This window comes from Arvicanthis niloticus, chromosome 4, assembly GCF_011762505.2.
Source record: "Arvicanthis niloticus isolate mArvNil1 chromosome 4, mArvNil1.pat.X, whole genome shotgun sequence".
In the NCBI taxonomy this organism is placed as follows: Eukaryota; Metazoa; Chordata; class Mammalia; order Rodentia; family Muridae; genus Arvicanthis; species Arvicanthis niloticus.
In genome coordinates this window covers 12,862,731-12,868,812 of record NC_047661.1, presented here as the reverse complement: position 1 = coordinate 12,868,812, position 6,082 = coordinate 12,862,731, and the positions used below count along the sequence as shown (strand labels likewise).

General features: G+C 43.2%; 1 pseudogene; it reads right to left on the bottom strand.

Moving 5' to 3' along the window:
- Nucleotides 1-4,130: 4,130 nt before the first annotated feature.
- Nucleotides 4,131-4,271, bottom strand: LOC117708065 (U1 spliceosomal RNA; annotated as a pseudogene).
- Between the last annotated feature and the right edge of the window lie 1,811 nt (nt 4,272-6,082).

Sequence of the window (6,082 nt, the reverse complement as noted above, 5' to 3'; positions counted from 1 at the left end):
AAGGAGGTTTATTTGCCCCAGAGGGAAAGAGGACAGGGAACAAGAGACAAAAACAGGAGATAGAGAATGAGGGGGAAGGAGAAGGAGAAGGGAACAAAGGAGAGGGAGGAAGGGAACTTGTCTGGGGGTTTTATGTGGCGGGTGGGTGGAGACAAAGGACTGCCTCTGGATAGAGAGGAGACCCATGTGGCACAAAGGAAAATGGTGGTTTAGAAAGATAAAGAGGGAAATTCTGTGTTAGGATGAGGTGTTTAATTTTAATTGGTTATATTAACTAGGGCAGCCAAAGGGATCTTTTTATTGCTGGACTTCAATACTTTGATAGCTGGACCTTGGTGGTCAGCCTCAGGACAAGGAAGTGGCCAAGTAAAGGGGTAGACGTTAATGGCCTGCTTTAGAAATATAATCTAATGGTTTTTAGCACGTCAGAGGGAATGGGGGAAAAAGGCAAGGCCTGCCCACCATACTCAGGCTGACCAGAGTTTCTTCATTACAGAAGTATGGGTGACACTGTGTGGCCACTGTGTGTAAGGGAAGTTATTTCCAGCTTGTATCTCTGCACTCCAAGATGCACACTCTTATGCTGTCTCCTCTGTCCTGTGCTGTCTGCTCACAGGCTTTTCTCCTCTTTCCTCTTCTACCCTCCACGCTTTTCCTCCTCTCGCTTTTCACACTGAAACTTATAGCAATGGTCTCAATAGATATTCGTGTCCCCTGATATTTACAAGGGAGCTTATTATCTCAGATTTCTCTAGTTCAAACTGTGTCCGCGGTTGTGGTCATTATCAGGAAATAATGTTCGAACCTGACGCATTTTTCTAAGTCATCTTTTTCCCTTTTCTTTGAGGAATCCACTTTCCTTACAAGGGACCATCTTTCTAATGTCTTTGTAGCTTTTACTTAATGTGAACAAGGATCTAACAATCTTAACTGTTGTGTCTTTGAGTAACATAAAGACTCAAAATTTACACTTGTAGAAAAGATTTTTATTTTGATCTTAGTTTTTCATTGTCTCATTTCAGGTCTACAAAAATAAAACTAGTATGAAGTCTGCCTTTTACTTGTTGGTCTCACGATTTTAGAGAATTTCTACACATTAAAATTCCATTTTCGTGTAATATTATTTTAATAGAAATGCTCATTTTGTGGGAGGAAAATGACGAATGCACATTTGAATGATTCTCAGGAATCTCTTATATCCCTTTTATTGCATTTTGATGTGGCTGAACTCGTCAGTAAAGAGGGGAGAGTTGGAATTGTAACATGTTTTATCATCCACCCTACCATTATTCAATAAAAAATGCTTTTTTAAAAATAAAAACGTTAGAGAAATTTACCAGTTTTCTTTTTTCTAAAATATATATACACACACACACACACACACACACACACACACACACACACACACACATATATATATATATATATATATATATATATATATATATATATATATTTAACAAATAAAGTGATCTTGGGCTCAATTAAGAATTGGGATTTTGTGGTCATTCCTTTAATGCACTCACACTTGTGAGGAAGATCTGACATTATTCTTCTATTCTGCAGATAGAGTGAGTGCCATGCAGAGGGGCCACGTGCCTACAGATTCATTTCTAGAAACTGTCAAAAGCCTATTCTTTCCTTCTTTCCTGTTCTCCCCACTTTTATTCTCGTCTATAAATTATTTTGGAAAGTTCATTTTATTGTAGAAAATGTGGAGGGCCCTTGAGGATTTAAAAGAAAAATTCTCTGCTCTCTGAAATTCTATAGTATAGTGGGAAAAAAAAACCCCATGTATTGTAGCTGCGTGGGAAGTACTTGCTTAGCATGCACATGACCCTGGGTTCAACCTCCAGCTTCAAAAACAGCTCCCCAAATGCTGTACATACCACCCTTTCTTGTACATAACAGAGCCACGCTATTGGTATAGAGGGGAAGAAGCATGGCTTCTCGGCCTGAACTTGGGGGAGAGGAGGAATGAGTAGATAAAAGATTTTAAGAAATAAGTGGCAGTTTAAGTTGGGATGTTAAACAGTAGAGAAGGGATGGGATTTTAGACAGATGATTACATGTGGTATCTGGCACAACTAAAATGTCCACTGCTTGGAGTAGAGCTCCTTAGGTTATGGGGTGGGAAGTTTCGTAGGGTTGGGTCTTGAAGAAGTCTCCCTGGAGGACTAGCTTATACTGCATAGCCCATACTGCAGAGGGGGAGCACTGCCCCTGGGAAAGCATAGCCTATACTGCAGAGGGGGAGCACTGCCCCTGGGAAAGCATAGCCTATACTGCAGAGGGGGAGCACTGCCCCTGGGAAAGCATAGCCTATACTGCAGAGGGGGAGCACTGCCCCTGGGAAAGCATAGCCTATACTGCAGAGGGGGAGCACTGCCCCTGGGAAAGCATAGCCTATACTGCAGAGGGGGAGCACTGTCCCTGGGAAAGCATAGCCTATACTGCAGGGGGGAGCACTGTCCCTGGGAAAGCATAGCCTATACTGCAGAGGGGGAGCACTGTCCCTGGGAAAGCATAGCCTATACTGCAGGGGGGAGCACTGCCCCTGGGAAAGCATAGCCTATACTGCAGAGGGGGAGCGCTGCCCCTGGGAAAGCATAGCCTATACTGCAGAGGGGGAGCACTGCCCCTGGGAAAGCATAGCCTATACTGTAGAGGGGGAGCGCTGCCCCTGGGAAAGCATAGCCTATACTGCAGAGGGGAGCACTGCCCCTGGGAAAGCATAGCCTATACTGTAGAGGGGGAGCGCTGCCCCTGGGAAAGCATAGCCTATACTGCAGAGGGGAGCACTGCCCCTGGGAAAGCATAGCCTATACTGCAGAGGGGGAGCACTGACTGTGGGAAAGTAGTACAAAGGCAGGTTATGAAAGATTGCTCTCTTCCCAGAGTGGAGCAGGGATCAAAGAAACAAAACAAAACAAAACAAAACAAAACAAAACAAAACAAAACACCCTGGAGAATGAGCTTGTTCGAACACACATTGTGAGTCCAGCTGCATGTGTTGAAACATGGACCTCTGGTGGCTGCTGTTAGGAATGGGGCCTTTGGAGGCAATTAGGCCATGAAGTTAAATTGCTAATGATGGGATTAGTGCCCTTCAGAGAAGACCCACAAAGAGCTTGTTTCCTGCCTCTGCTGTCTAGGGGAGGACAGAGGAAGCATCCATCTGAAGCCAGGACCTGGGTTCAGAAGAGTCACTGAATCTGCTGGTGTCTTTCTACTCTTTAAAACGTACAAAACTCATTTATAGCCTATGATGCTCCATCTATTGTAATTTGTTGCAGGAGCTCTAATGGAAACAAGACCAGTGTAAATAGTAGGAATGCAGAGGTAATGCAGAAATTCTGAACTAAGGTAACGGCAGTGAGTATCCAAGGACGAGAGTAGGCATATTTGAGGTAAAAAAGATTATTTCTTTGAAATGCATAAGGGAAAAGTCTTCTTTTTCTTTTTAAAAAAAGTTCTACTTAGAATTCTTGTAAAACACGCATATATTTGGTTTAAATTTATTTCTTTACTTTTACTTTTTTTTTTATTTCTGAGACAAGGCCTCATATTCTAAGCCAGTCTGTGCACTTGTTTATCATGTAGTGTCCATGCCCTGTCTATTCAGTGCTGGGTTTGAACCCTGGCTTCATGTTTGCTTAGCCAGCACTCTACCGGCTCGGGTACACCCACAATACCGAGATGGAATGCTTTGGAACAGAGGTCTTTATACATGCCAGACAGTGGTCTTCCTATGCTAATGCTTTTGAGAAAGAGAATGAAAAGAAAATGGACTGAAAGTCCTTTTAAGGTTTATGTGTGTGTGTGTGTGTGTGTGTGTGTGTGTGTGTGTGTGTGTGAGAGAGAGAGAGAGAGAGAGAGAGAGAGAGAGAGAGAGAGAGAGAGAGAGACAGGAGGCTAGAAGAGGGGCATTGGAACCTTTGGAGACGGAGTTACAGGCATTTGTGAGCTGCCTAACATGATGGATGATGGTGGGGAACTGAACTTGAGTTCTCTGTAAGAGCAGCAAGAGCTCTGGGCTGCTGAGCCATCTCTCCAGCTCTAGTTACATTTTAAAAGGTGTAACTTTCTTTTTTGTTCTGAAGCCACTTTGTAGCAGCCCAGTTTCTTACATGGTCCCCCATTATCACGAATTATGCAGTCCAACTTTCCCACATTTGGGGAAATGACAGGGGTTAGCATATCCCAAGTACAATGGATGAGCCTTGCCCTGGGAAAATCACCTTCTTGATCATGGCTCTCCTGCTAGATCTCCCCCCTCCCCCATATCTTTTTTCTAAATATCCATCTCAGCTTATCCTGAACTTGTATCTCCACCCGAGTGCCAGAGATCCCTCCTCCTTGCTACTGGTGAAGTGTACCATGAGAGAACTCTATTGGCTACAATGCTGATTCTTTAGGACAGGGGCTGTTCTTCACACTTCTGTGCCAGAGGGTCCCAGCATGCTCAGTGTCTCAGTTGCTTTTTTTTCTGTGTCATAGTACTACATAAAACCAACGTATGGAAGGGTCATGGTTGGAATGAACCATCCACCCTGAGGTAGGTGCATGAGAGCAGAAGTAGAATGTAGCTGGTCACATTTATCTGCTGTCGGGGAGTAGACACTGATTAATGTTTGTGGTGAGTTGGCTTTTTTATTTGTATCCATCATATGACCCTGGTGGTGCTAGGATGCTGCTGTCTATAGTCAGGGTAGCACATCTTAACCCATTTACACATTTCCGAAAGCTCACTGGTAAACCCAGAGGTGTCTCTCCTAGGTGACTTTAAATCCAGGCAGGTTGCCAGACAGGTTGCCAATCAAGAGTCATCATTACATTTATCTTTTAAAAAGTCTTTACTTTGTGTCACACCATGTAAGAAATTGTGATATGGGATTGGTTTCAGCCCCTAAGGACGAACATGAGTCCCCTTGTTATGACTGAGGTCCAGGTTACATCACAAGAAAGCTAATTCATTATATAATGTTTCACACAATTGTCCCAGCGTTCTGTGGTTTTTGTCACACAGTTAAATGTTCTTATTTAATTAGGATTGTATGGAGGTAATTTTTTTCCATCAATATGTCAACTGGCAAGGGAGTTTTCTGTCCCTGGAGTACATACATAACAAGCATTTTGTTTCAGCCATATTCCGGGTTTAATGGAGTCTTTATTGTGCATTAGTACAGACACGTCTTTGCTACCACTTATGTTTTTATAGGGTAATGTGTCTCAAGAGACCAACATTAGTTACAGATACACCCACTGTATCCATGGCTTCTCCCATGAGGAGGACACATGCATCATCCTTGCAATAAAACCACAGTTCTAGTTTGCTTTTCTGTCCCTGTGATAAACACCATGGCTGAGAACAACTTGCGTAGGAAAAGATTTATTTCAGTTTATACTTTATATTTTATATTAAAAACTACCTTATATTTCCATCACTGATGGAAGTCAGAGCATCGACTAAAGCCCAGATCACGAAGGGACGATGCTCATTGATTTGCTTTCTAATGCTTGCCCAGTTATCTTTTTTTTTTTTTTAACAGCCTTGGATCATTTGCCTAAGGATGGCAGTGCCCACAGTGGGTTGAGTCCTTTCCCACCAATTAACAATCAAGACAATTTATTACACACATACCATAGACCAGTCTGAAGTGGGAAATCTCCCAATTGAGTTTCCCTCAGATTTCTCTGGGTTGTGTCAAGTTGACAGCTGAGACTAACTACTCCAGTGACAAACCTCAGTGCTCTTTGACTGTCTCCCATCACACTAGCAGGAACTTTAATCTTCCCTAAGATCCCTCTTCTCATGTAATCCCATGAGATCCTGTTGCACACAGTGGGGTGTTTGTTGGTACTGTCTTGAACCAAGGCAAATTCTGTAGTTCGGAGGCTAGAAAGGCTTACCCTAGTTAGACCAGGAAAACTTAAAAGATGCCTCTGCCTTTTCCATGTCTGCAGTGAGATGTGCTGAGTGTCTGAACAAGTACTGGACTCAGTGGACTCAGTGGACGCAGGACCTGCCATGCCCTCCCCCCTTCTCTTTCTTCTTTCTGCTGTTTTTTGAGACAGTGTC